Source organism: Montipora capricornis, chromosome 2 (genome assembly GCF_036669925.1).
Source record: "Montipora capricornis isolate CH-2021 chromosome 2, ASM3666992v2, whole genome shotgun sequence".
Taxonomy (NCBI): Eukaryota; Metazoa; Cnidaria; class Anthozoa; order Scleractinia; family Acroporidae; genus Montipora; species Montipora capricornis.
The window spans coordinates 11449147-11463016 of record NC_090884.1 but is presented as its reverse complement, the minus strand read 5'-3'; the positions used below and the strand labels follow the sequence as shown (position 1 = coordinate 11463016).

At 39.3% G+C, this 13870-nt stretch overlaps 2 long non-coding RNA genes across 2 annotated transcripts; both read left to right on the top strand.

Annotated features, from left to right (window-relative positions):
* Positions 1-796: 796 nt before the first annotated feature.
* Positions 797-4506, top strand: LOC138037779 (uncharacterized). The gene is made up of 2 exons (XR_011130097.1): positions 797-1063; positions 3409-4506. It is a non-coding gene; the product is annotated as an uncharacterized lncRNA (long non-coding RNA).
* A 4793-nt stretch (positions 4507-9299) lies between these two features.
* On the top strand, positions 9300-13050 carry LOC138037778 (uncharacterized). Its single transcript, XR_011130096.1, has 2 exons — positions 9300-9612; positions 11948-13050. It is a non-coding gene; the product is annotated as an uncharacterized lncRNA (long non-coding RNA).
* Positions 13051-13870: the final 820 nt, after the last annotated feature.

The window sequence follows — 13870 nt, the reverse complement described above, 5'->3', positions numbered from 1 at the left end:
GCTATAGAAAAAAAAAAAAAGCAGGATAAAACTTCCGTTTCTGAAAGTGGCCTAAGAGGACGCTTTTTACTTTGTGGCTGTGAATGTACGATGACGGATGTCTGACGTACGGTACAATCGCCCAAAAAGGAACACGTTTCACGATCTCAGCTTTTTTTTTTGGCACTTAACCGCTTATTTTCATTACCAACCCTATTACATGTTGTCATTGTGAGAAGCCTGGCATATGAATAATTCTTTACGGATACACGTTCTTGTTGTTTGCCTATATCAATAATTAGTTCATCTTAGAGACAGAGCTGTGATTGTGACCAGTCATAAATTCTTTCCTATCGACTTTTACTCATTTGGTCTTTCGGACTCGAGCCGCATATAATTTGCGGTTCTTGAAACACATCGGTTCTACGCGGTGGTCTACGAAGACGGGAATTTTGGCCACGTGGTGTCTCGTTAACATGACCGTAGATAAAGACTTTTGAAAATAAGGTCTCTAGTCTTTTCTCATTGTTGACACCTGTTGATTTCCTTGTATCACCACACCCATAAAAGGCATTCAGCAACCATGATCTACAGAGGGCTCTAAAGAAGTCGGTTTTACAACGATCAAATTAATAATGATGTGTTCGTAAAACAGTCAACGGATATGGTATGAGGTATTACTTCCTGCTCCGCCCTCGGGAAAACCTCAGTAGGAACTTCACTTGCAGTAATTTTTAATCCACTACATTCTGGAGACTGAAAATGCTTGTTCAGCAATTCCAGTTAGAACTAGTTTGGTACCAATGAAAACCGAAAAAAAGCACCACGAAAGTTGACGTATGCGTCAATAATTAGCGTAGGCGAAAGAATTCCCTTGACAACGTTATTCACTATAACGCTTACGTTTACATCTTAAACGTTGCAATTTCGCTATCCAAAAAATTCCTAGTTAACGTCGCTAAGGCTGTAATGTAAGGCCAATATTGCTATCGGTTCAAGTTTAAAACAAGCATCGCCTCAACATTAGCTCCAAAAAAGCAACAGAAGAACAGACAAAACAATGGCTAAGGCAGTTTTTGATTTGGTAAGTTGTGTTCTGGTGGTCCGACCTATTCCCTTCAAAGAGTACGCCTTTGATTTTTTTCTTTGTCTTGTCTTAGCTGGCTTTCATTTCAAATTTAAAACGAGCATTTTATATCGGTAAATTCGAGGCTAGCGGGCATCGAAGGCTTGGGTTCACTGTTTACCGAGCTTATTGTTTAAATCTGTTTTAATCCAGTTTAATGTCATTTCCTTAATTTGTGGAAACCTTTAAAATAGCTCTCGAAACGTGCTACCTGACATTCAATGACGTTTCGCCATAATTTTCCCGCCATTTTCCACAAGACTAGCGTACACACGGCTTTCCGACAGAATTTTCCCGCCAGGTTTTCACTGCTTGCCCACACTTTGGGTAAATTCTTTTCGGGAGAAATCTCGCCATTTTAAAAATTCAGTTTAACGTGCGTCAGTAGCCGACTTTTGCATTCAAATGGATGTTTTATTATTGTTGAGGGTTATTTACATATATTTGCGGCCATTTTTCCGTCTTATTTAGTGGCCATAAGACTTGTATATACACGTTTCGACAGAATTTCCCTCCACGTTCCACAAAACTAGTATCTCACGTTTAGACAGAACTTTCCCGCCATTTGTTCACTGAAAATATCATTTCTTTTTTCGGCAGAATCCCAACTCGTCATTTCAGTACCTTAATCGTGCGTTTATCGTGCCCACTTTTGAATACAAATGACTCAGTTTTTTTCTTTTTTCGAGGGTTGTTCACATATTTTTGCCATTTTTTCTTTCTTGTTTAGCGGGACCAGACTAAAATGGATTGTATTCCATTTTTAAGCGGTTTGTCACTCGACCAGAGCTAATTTGTAATTAAGGTAGCGTTCGATTGATATTGTCCTGAAATAAGACAATAAACCAAACATAGTCTTCAGATATCTCATACAGAGTCCATAAGAATTTGAATACTTTGTTTTTGACCTGCCACAGTGACATACACCTCTTTCAAAATGGAGGCCAAAAAAAAAAAAATTCTTTCGTTTTAATGTTAGTTAGTAAACCTTTCTTGCCTCGTAACAAGAGAGGTGCAAAATCCAAGAGAAAAATTGTGCCAAATGAGGAGGGCAGTAGACCTTAAACGGAAGTACAAAGGATTGATAAGGCAATCGCCGCCATTTATGAAATTGATCCATGTATCGCATGTTTTGGCTCATTAAGCGGAAAACAAACTTCCATATTGGCCCTGTTTGTGACGTATTCAATTCAGGAGTTGTAATCTTTAGGATATATATGAAATACTAAGTTTTGTGTTGTTGTCAAAGGGTAGTTGGCATTTGGAATGATAAAGGGCCAGTTCGAGATGTTTAACACATTTGAGCCGTGTATTAGTCGCATTTTCGACAAAAGTGTAGACTTACAACATAGGAAGCTAGTTTAGATCTTCGCATCGTCGAAAGGTCGAATAAATGTTCCGCGTTTGATAGCAGTGCACCAGGATATCGATTACGTGTCGTTCGGTACTAATAAGCCACGATAAACCAGGTTAATTCAGAAGGTTTAACGGTGGCCGCTTAACGTCAAACGAAATACAAATGACAAAGGAAACAAAACCTTAGAGAAAAAGGTAAAGCAACGTGTCTACGTAATAGCACTAAAGCAAAATAAGAAGAGCAGTCTTGACATTACAGAGTAAATGGAAAATGAAACTGAACCAATAAAAGATGCCTTACCGACTGTATTGCCATGCACTTGAAGCAATGGAACAAGATTTACAACTAAAGGCTAAGTGTTTCGAGACGCAGATCTTGCAAGTCGTAAATTGCAAGACTCTCAGAGATCGCAAAAAAGCGTCACCAAAAAGCTCGCATGTCCGGAAGTCTATTGTAACCGGGGTGACGAAATAAGAAACCAAAATAAACTGAACTAAAAATGTGACATTGTCGTCTCAGAACAATTAGAGAGCGACATTTTACACGACATAGCCATCTGAAAATTGTCTGTCTAGGAAGACGATTCGTCCGTCCACCCGAACAAGTCGACCTCAGTCCGACCAAAATTTACGTCAGACTCACAACTACCGCGCCGAAATGGAACAAGCCATGGAAGCGATGGTTCATGACTAGGTGTTTCCAGGCTCCACAGCCATGATGCTGGGGTACCAGGCCTCCCATTCCGAGACTTTTTTAGCTTTCTTTTTTAAATTGCGACCAACCGACCCAATATCAGGAAACGCATTCGACGCTAAAAGAAAAAACAAGGGGGATGGCCTAATGGGTGATGACAAAAACGGATAAGTAACAAACAAAAGTGATGATGATGATGATGATGATGATGATAATTTCTCCTTTTTACATCTTTTGTCTCCGAATGAAACAGATTGTATTTTTTGGATGTGTTCTTCTCATTACAAGAGCATCATCGCATTCGAGTGCAAGAAGCAAGAGGAACTGGAGAGCACTAGCTAACTGCCTGAGCATTCGCAAACAAGGACCCCGAAACGTTTCATCAGAAGAAATTCTTCGATTCATTCACAGGCAAAAATTCATGATCGTACCACCTTCCAACCCACCAACCAGGGAGCAAATTAGAGAAGCCAACAGAAGGACAAGAGACTTGGCTTCACCGAACACTCAAAGGTGGAGGAGCGCGCACTGTCCTTTCGAGTATGACTTGAAGAGATTCGAAGATACATTACCAAAGTTTGTGGCTTATGCCACTTGTAAAAAATGCGATTCTAGGTGTAAGCCTGTAAATTACACTCACAAATTTCTATTCAAGGAATGTCATAATTTATGGCTCTGGGGACAGAGGACTCTACCTGTAGCTTTTATCTGGGTCGGAAACAATTGAGCCTGCATGTTAGGGTCAGCAAAAGCAGAAAGAGGAACTGAGAACTCTTGTGTGCTTGTTTTAAAATGTCAATGTTGTAAAATTATTTTTGAAATGGTTTGAACGCTTGTTCGTTTTAACGTTATGGTTCTAATTGTTAATGAATATTTGTTGAGAGTTGATCACTTGTTACACCGTGACAGAGAGAATTCAAATATAAAGGATTGTAATTAGCATTTACTCACTTTATAAAGCCGACAAGAGATATGTCTGGGCCCAAGACTGAGGAGCTCATGTCGGAACTCAATCAACCAATTAGAACCACCAAAATGTGACTACGCCCTTTGTGGCTAATAAGATCCTTGATCAGGTTGGCATTGATTTTCGGTGTCGACCAAACACGTCATTTAAAGTGGTGAATTCTTTAGTCGTTGTGTTTTGAAAACTGCCAGTGGGACCTAGAAATGGCTCGACGAATTTAATTTGCGAATTACAGTACTAAGGAAACTGTTATTCCCATCTTCTGGATAACAGTTAATGTCACCTCTTTAAATGGTTAAATGAGATCAAATATGAGTTTTTACATCGCTGTTAATTTAAGATAATGCTTCAACGTATAATGTGAATAAAAGAGTTTTGGCTGGAGTCATAACGGTCTCATTCATTCATAAACACCCTCCAAGCTAGCCCAGTCAGGCCCATTCAACTCGTCGCGAAGAGTGTGTGGGCTCTTTAACTTCCCGCAGATTCTTATAGATTTGTAGTCCTTGCCCGAGAAAACTGCAAATCAAATTAATTGTGATAAGTCATATGCAGATAAAATTCCCAGGACGGCATTTCTTCCTCAGTTACTTTAATATTCTAAGGGTTAAGCCGGACCAGGCCAAGGCATCCCGCACGAACGTGCAGCGCTGGATAAGTAGAACAGGACGTTCTAAAAATGCCAGCTGGTGGGAAACAAAGAGGTTAGTGATTTTCGAGTTAAAGCTGATGAACTGAACCAGGAAATTACCCGTGATAACCCCTTCCCATAATAAGAGAGCCATTTGAACCATCAATTGCATCCTTGAAAATAGCACACGTGTGTTTTCAAAATAGGTATACGGCGTCGCAGACTGTGCAATATTCATCGTTTAAAGCCTTTTGCTCATGATACTTGACGTTATTTTATTGGTTATGTGGCTTCAATGGCTTCAGACTACAGAGTGATGCATTTATGCATATGCATATACATAACATACGGATTCTCGAAGATATGGCGTAATCTCTCACATTCGGTAGCAGAAAAAACAATTCGTAGCCTAAGATGCATGATCAAGCAATCTATTATTAATATTAGTCTAGTATTATACTTATATTATTTGCGCTTTTTTTTCCCTCCATATTTTTGTCGAAGATAGGCTATAATGTCATTTAGTGTGCTAAGGGACTCCACAGACGAGGCAAGTTGTCATCGATTACCTTTTTACTTGTCTGTAACAAAAATGACAGTTATCGATGACACAACATAGCTTGTGTGAATCAAGTAATCGACTACAGATTGAGGAATATCAAGTAGGCAAAGTAGTTTTCCTTTTGAAAAGGAAAACTACTTAAGTTGTCAATGACAAACGCGGCCGTGTTGTTGAACGCGCCTTGTGCTTTATTTATAATGATGATAATAGTCAGCTGTTCTTCTTTTCCTGTCGCTATTTTCCCTGGATCCCGCAAAGGGAGATCTGCGAAAGTTCGATTTGGAGCATGCTCAGTAGCAGCGAGGCCCGAAATACGGGCTTTTCTATCAGTGCACATGTTCGTACTCTCTATAGTGATTTTGCGAAAAAAGAAAAAGGATTTCGCGAGTATTGTTGAAGAGATTCTTTTGGGTAGAGGACAAGGAAACCTTAAATTTAAGCCGAAATAGAAAGAAGCGCTACAGGCGATTGTTTTGAACGGTCAAGATTGCTTAATTGTCCTTCCAACTGGTTGCGGGAAATCATTGACTTACCAAATGCTTTCGTCACTTTAAGACAGATGTTACATCAGAGGGCAAGTCAATTGTTATTGTTGTTTCTCCTTTAAGTGCCTTGATTGATGACCAAATAAATAAACTCAACTCAGTTGGCGTCGCTTGTAAAAGTTTGCGTGTTTGTGGTGCTGATATTGAAGAGACAATTTTTTGCAATAGGCGACCTCCAAATTTAATCTTATTTATTTTATTTACTGATAAAAACATACATGGTGGAATCAACATTAGGACATAGGTCCCCTACGAGGTTAACCACCAGCCCGCCCCTGCGTAAAACATTAAGAACCCATCAAACCCTGACTAAAAGATCGCTAGCAATGACAATTTGTGGAGATATTTGTCTTACGACACTTAGGACAGATAATTTTATACGATATAGTATGATTTTGATCAAACACGTATTGCAGTCTTTGGAAGTAAAAGGATTTTAACTTGGACTTAAACAGAGAAACAGAGGTAATAGTAGTAATTTCGTTAGTAATGCATTCCAGAGATTGACTATGCGAAAAAAGTAGGTATCGCGAAAACTATTTGTTTTAGGAATGGTTAACTACCTAAAATTATTGCCTGAGCTACAGCTTCTAGTGCTGCATCTAGGTTGGTACATATAATTGCGGAGATCAAATGTATATACGTTAGTTTTGCACTTAAAAAAAGAAAACAAAGTCCAGATATTCTAACCAGTAATTAATAGGTAAAAGCTAGAGTCCCAATAAGCGATCCCCGTAACTGAGGGCATTAGAATAGTTATAGAGGAATTTGCTTGCCCTACGTTGGACTTTTTCTATGGCTGAAAGGTCTCTAATAACACTCTGAGAAGCCCAAACCAAGATGAGATCTAACTAAAGCTGTGTAGTTGCATAGACATGTCCTTGGTGCAGTTTCTTTTAAGGAATCCAAGCATCTTGTTGGCTTTAGCGGTAATAGTATCAATTTGAAGGTTCCAAGAGACATCGCTAGTAATAGTGACACCAAGGTCCACCTGAGACTCCACACGTTTCAGTTCTCTGCTTGTGTTAATGTAGTAGGTGCGGTCAAAGCTGTTCTTCTTGCGGGTGATGCGAAGGTTTTCGCATTTCATTGGCTGGAAAGCGAGCTCGTTTTGTAAGGCCCAAAAGCACAGAGTATCTAAATCAAACTGTAGGGCATCGACGTTGGCTTGGGTTGAGATCACACTAAAGAGCTTTGAATCGTCAGCAAACATGGCGACCATAGCACGTTTTGGTACCAGTGCGAGAGCATTCACATACACCAAAAACAAATAAGGTCCTAGTAGCGAGCCCTGGAGGACACCTGACTTAACAACTGCCCATGATGAATGACATCCGTTGATCACTACACGTTGTGTCCTGTTGTAGAGATAGTTTTTAAACCACATCAGGAGAGGACAATTGATGCCTAGGGCCTAGGGCTTTTTAGACAATTTAATTTTTGAATTCCCAAAACCTTTTTTTAAAATTCTAATTCACATCCCATTTAGATTAATAAAGAATGCTCGACTCGGACGTACGAATACCATTGACAATAAGTATATTCACAAATTACTGCAAATATAAGGTTAAAAATAAAATTATACGATACTGTCATATGATTTGAAGAAGAGCTTCCTATTAACACGACGGTTCCTTCCACGGAAGCGACCGGGTCCACAAAATTAAAACCGTCGTTATTGATTCAATAAAGGAAACGCGTCGCATTGGACGTGCGGTACGCTTTTTCAGTACCTTTCTCAGTTTGCCGTTCTCTGCAAAAAGACAACGTGAAATTGCCAAATGCAAGGTCTTCACGGAGGTGAAGATGAGCACACATTAGTAAGTGGTTCATTCTCTATCTTTATCAAACCAGTTATAAGAAACTATGCACTGACATATTGTAAAAGGAGATCAAGATGCAATGGTGGTAAAAGACTTAAGATATCACGACGTTTTGAAGCGACCTTTCCGCTGACGTTGCAGTTGTAGTGTTAGCAAAATTAAACTTGTTGTTTAAAGGTATTAAAAGTATTCGATTGAAAAAATGCCGAATGTAAATAACGTATATCATGACTGTCCTTCCTTCACTAAGATAGTGGGGAGATCAAACCCATGAATGAATGACGATTGTTGTGAATCAACTTTAAAGTCTGACGCAAGTGTAAGTACAAGAGTCTGGACAGGCAATCATTGAACAGCACAAACGATATGTGCTACATGCAGATAAATTTGAAATTCAGGTTGAAATGATTCTTCATGGGTGTTTTTATTACTCAGATTTGATTATTACTTTCTCATGCTATCGAAGTGACTATCTAAAGCAGTTGCTCTAGCCGGAAAAACCAAATCCGGTCCTCGATGATCTTCAGGACTAAAAATACTAAGATTTCGAAAGAAGATTGACGAATAAGACACATTCAATCTTTTAGTTTATGGACTTATTCCTATTGTGTGAAGTGAAGTGCACTGAATTGCTCTTTCGAACAAATCGACTACTGAAGGTACTGAAAAAGCGTACCGCAGGTCCAATGTGACGTTTTTCCTTTATTGAACCAGTTGCTTCTTCTTGCACTGATCGCTAAATTCCTTGCTTAGCGTACAGTACTGGTCCTGACCGCAAAAAGGGCATAAGTAATAAACGGACAGCAGAAGTTAAATGACTGCTCTTTAGAATATATCAAAGGATATTTTTGAAAAGCTACAGGAGCTATAGAAAAAAAAAAAAGCAGGATAAAACTTCCGTTTCTGAAAGTGGCCTAAGAGGACGCTCTTTACTTTGTGGCTGTGAATGTACGAAGACGGATGCCTGACGTACGGTACAATCGCCCAAAAAGGAACACGTTTCGCGATCTCAGCTTTTTTTTTTTTGGCCCTTAACCGCTTATTGTCATTACCAACCCTATTACATGTTGTCATTGTGAGAAGCCTGGCATATGAATAATACTTTACGGATACACGTTCTTGTTGTTTGCCTATATCAATAATTAGTTCATCTTAGAGACAGAGCTGTGATTGTGACCAGTCATAAATTCTTTGCCTATCGACTTTTACTCATTTGGCCTTTCGGACTCGAGCCGCATATAATTTGCGGTTATTGAAACACATCGGTTCTACGCGGTGGTCTACGAAGACGGGAATTTTGGCCACGTGGTGTCTCGTTAACATGACCGTAGATAAAGACTTTTGAAAATAAGGTCTCTAGTCTTTTCTCATTGTTGACACCTGTTGATTTCCTTGTATCACCACACCCATAAAAGCCATTCAGCAACCATGATCTACAGAGGGCTGTAAAGAAGTCGGTTTTACAACCATCAAATTAATAATGATGTGTTCGTAAAACAGTCAACGGATATGGTGTGAGGTATTACTTCCTGCTCCGCCCTCGGGAAAACCCCAGTAAGAACTTCACTTGCAGTAATTTTTAATCCACTACATTCTGGAGACTGAAAATGCTTGTTCAGCAATTCCAGTTAGAACTAGTTTGGTACCAATGAAAAACGAAAAAAAGCACCACGAAAGTTGACGTATGCGTCAATAATTAGCGTAGGCGAAAGAATTCCCTTGACAACGTTATTCACTATAACGCTTACGTTTACATCTTAAACGTTGCAATTTCGCTATCCAAAAAATCCCCAGTTAACGTCGCTAAGGCTGTAATGTAAGGCCAATATTGCTATCGACTCAAGTTTAAAACAAGCATCGCCTCAACATTAGCTCCAAAAAAGCAACAGAAGAACAGACAAAACAATGGCTAAGGCAGTTTTTGATTTGGTAAGTTGTGTTCTGGTGGTCCGACCTATTCAATTCAAAGAGTACGCTTTTGATTTTTTTCTTTGTCTTGTCTTAGCTGGCTTTCATTTCAAATTTGAAACGAGCATTTGATTTCGGTAAATTCGAGGCTAGCGGGCATCGAAGGCTTGGGTTTACTGTTTACCGAGCTTATTGTTTAAATCTGTTTTAATCCAGTTTAATGTCATTTCCTTAATTTGTGGAAACCTTTAAAATAGCTCTCGAAACGTGCTACCTGACATTCAATGACGTTTTGCCATAATTTTCCCGCCATTTTCCACAAGACTAGTGTACACACGGCTTTCCGATAGAATTTTCCCGCCAGGTTTTCACTGCTTGCTTACACTTTGGGTAAATTCTTTTCGGGAGAAATCTCGCCATTTTAAAAATTCAGTTTAACGTGCGTCAGTAGCCGACTTTTGCATTCAAATGGATGTTTTATTATTGTTGAGGGTTATTTACATATATTTGCGGCCATTTTTCCGTCTTATTTAGTGGCCATAAGACTTGTATATACACGTTTCGACAGAATTTCCCTCCACGTTCCACAAAACTAGTATCTCACGTTTAGACAGAACTTTCCCGCCATTTTTTCACTGAAAATATCATTTCTTTTTTCGGCAGAATCCCAACTCGTCATTTCAGTACCTTAATCGTGCGTTTATCGTGCCCACTTTTGAATACAAATGACTCAGTTTTTTTCTTTTTTCGAGGGTTGTTTACATATTTTTGCCATTTTTTCTTTCTTGTTTAGCGGGACCAGACTAAAATGAATTGTATTCCATTTTTAAGCGGTTTGTCACTCGACCAGAGCTAATTTGTAATTAAGGTAGCGTTCGATTGATATTGTCCTGAAATAAGACAATAAACCAAACATAGTCTTCAGATATCTCATACAGAGTCCATAAGAATTTGAATACTTTGTTTTTGACCTGCCACAGTGACATACACCTCTTTCAAAATGGAGGCCAAAAAATTCTTTCGTTTTTATGTTAGTTATTAAACCTTTCTTGCCTCGTAACAAGAGAGGTGCAAAATCCAAGAGAAAAATTGTGCCAAATGAGGAGGGCAGTAGACCTTAAACGGAAGTACAAAGGATTGATAAGGCAATCGCCGCCATTTATGAAATTGATCCATGTATCGCATGTTTTGGCTCATTAAGCGGAAAACAAACTTCCATATTGGCCCTGTTTGTGACGTATTCAATTCAGGAGTTGTAATCTTTAGGATATATATGAAATACTAAGTTTTGTGTTGTTGTCAAAGGGTAGTAGGCATTTGGAATGATAAAGGGCCAGTTCGAGATGTTTAACACATTTGAGCCGTGTATTAGTCGCATTTTCGACAAAAGTGTAGACTTACAACATAGGAAGCTAGTTTAGATCTTCGCATCGTCGAAAGGTCGAATAAATGTTCCGCGTTTGAAAGCAGTGCACCAGGATATCGATTACGTGTCGTTCGGTACTAATAAGCCACGATAAACCAGGTTAATTCAGAAGGTTTAACGGTGGCCGCTTAACGTCAAACGAAATACAAATGACAAAGGAAACAAAACCTTAGAGAAAAAGGTAAAGCAACGTGTCTACGTAATAGCACTAAAGCAAAATAAGAAGAGCAGTCTTGACATTACAGAGTAAATGGAAAATGAAACTGAACCAATAAAAGATGCCTTACCGACTGTATTGCCATGCACTTGAAGCAATGGAACAAGATTTACAACTAAAGGCTAAGTGTTTCGAGACGCAGATCTTGCAAGTCGTAAATTGCAAGACTCTCAGAGATCGCAAAAAAGCGTCACCAAAAAGCTCGCATGTCCGGAAGTCTATTGTAACCGGGGTGACGAAATAAGAAACCAAAATAAACTGAACTAAAAATGTGACATTGTCGTCTCAGAACAATTAGAGAGCGACATTTTACACGACATAGCCATCTGAAAATTGTCTGTCTAGGAAGACGATTCGTCCGTCCACCCGAACAAGTCGACCTAAATCCGACCAACATTTACGTCAGACTCACAGCTACCGCGCCGAAATGGAATAAGCCATGGAAGCGATGGTTCATGACTTGTTGTTTCCAGGCTCCACAGCAATGATGCTGGGGTACCAAGCCTCCCATTCCGAGACTTTTTTAGGTTTTTTTTTAAAAATCCGACCGACCGACCCAATATCAGGAAACGCATTCGACGCTAAAAGAAAAAACAAGGGGGATGGCCTAATGGGTGATGACAAAAACGGATAAGTAACAAACAAAAGTGATGATGATGATGATGATGATGATAATTTCTCCTTTTTACATCTTTTGTCTCCGAATGAAACAGATTGTATTTTTTGGATGTGTTCTTCTCATTACAAGAGCATCATCGCATTCGACTACAAGAAGCAAGAGGAACTGGAGAGCACTAGCTAACTGCCTGAGCCTTCGCAAACAAGGACCCCGAAACGTTTCATCAGAACAAATTCTTCGATTCATTCACAGGCAAAAATTCATGATCGTACCACCTTCCAACCCACCAACCAGGGAGCAAATTAGAGAAGCCAACAGAAGGACAAGAGACTTGGCTTCACCGAACACTCAAAGGTGGAGGAGCGCGCACTGTCCTTTCGAGTATGACTTGAAGAGATTCGAAGATACATTACCAAAGTTTGTGGCTTATGCCACTTGTAAAAAATGCGATTCTAGGTGTAAGCCTGTAAATTACACTCACAAATTTCTATTCAAGGAATGTCATAATTTATGGCTCTGGGGCCAGAGGACTCTACCTGTAGCTTTTATCTGGGTCGGAAACAATTGAGCCTGCATGTTAGGGTCAGCAAAAGCAGAAAGAGGAACTGAGAACTCTTGTGTGCTTGTTTTAAAATGTCAATGTTGTAAAATTATTTTCGAAATGGTTTGAACGCTTGTTCGTTTTAACGTTATGGTTCTAATTGTTAATGAATATTTGTTGAGAGTTGATCACTTGTTACACGGTGACAGAGAGAATTCAAAAGTAAACGATTGTAATTAGCATTTACTCACTTTAAAGCCGACAAGAGATATGTCTGGGCCCAAGACTGAGGAGCTCATGTCGGAACTCAATCAACCAATTAGAACCACCAAAATGTGACTACGCCCTTTGTGGCTAATAAGATCCTTGATCAGGTTGGCATTGATTTTCGGTGTCGACCAAACACGTCATTTAAAGTGGTGAATTCTTTAGTCGTTGTGTTTTCAAAACTGCCAGTGGGACCTAGAAATGGCTCGACGAATTTAATTTGCGAATTACAGTACTAAGGAAACTGTTATTCCCATCTTCTGGATAACAGTTAATGTCACCTCTTTAAATGGTTAAATGAGATCAAATATGAGTTTTTACATCGCTGTTAATTTAAGATAATGCTTCAACGTATAATGTGAATAAAAGAGTTTTGGCTGGAGTCATAACGGTCTCATTCATTCATAAACGCCCTCCAAGCTAGCCCAGTCAGGCCCAACTCGTCGCGAAGAGTGTGTGGGCTCTTTAACTTCCCGCAGATTTTTATAGATTTGTAGTCCTTGCCCGAGAAAACTGTAAATCAAATTAATTGTGATAAGCCATATGCAGATGAAATTCCCAGGACGGCACTTCTTCCTCAGTTACTTTAATATCCTAAGAGTTAAGCCGGACCAGGCCAAGGCATCCCGCACGAACGTGCAGCGCTGGATTAAGTAGAACAGGACGTTCTAAAAATGCCAGCTGGTGGGAAACAAAGAGGTTAGCGATTTTCGAGTTAAGCTGATGAACTGAACCAGGAAATTACTCGTGATAACCCCTTCCCATAATAAGAGAGCCATTTGAACCATCAATTGCATCCTTGAAAATAGCACACGTGTGTTTTCAAATTAGGTATACGGCGTCGGAGACTGTGCAATATTCATCGTTTAAAGCCTTTTGCTCATGATACTTGACGTTATTTTCTTGGTTATGTAGCTTCAATGGCTTCAGACTACACTGAGAGTGATGCATTTATGCATATGCATAACATACGGATTCTCGAAGATATGGCGTAATCTCTCACATTCGGTAGCAGAAAGAACACTTCGTAGCCTAAGATGCATGATCAAGCAATATATTATTAATATTAGTCTAGTATTATACTTATATTATTTCCGCTTTCTTTTCCCTCCATATTTTTGTCGAAGATAGGCTAAAATGTCATTTAGTGTGCTAAGGGACTCCACAGACGAGGCAAGTTGTTATCGATTACCTTTTTACTTGTCTGTA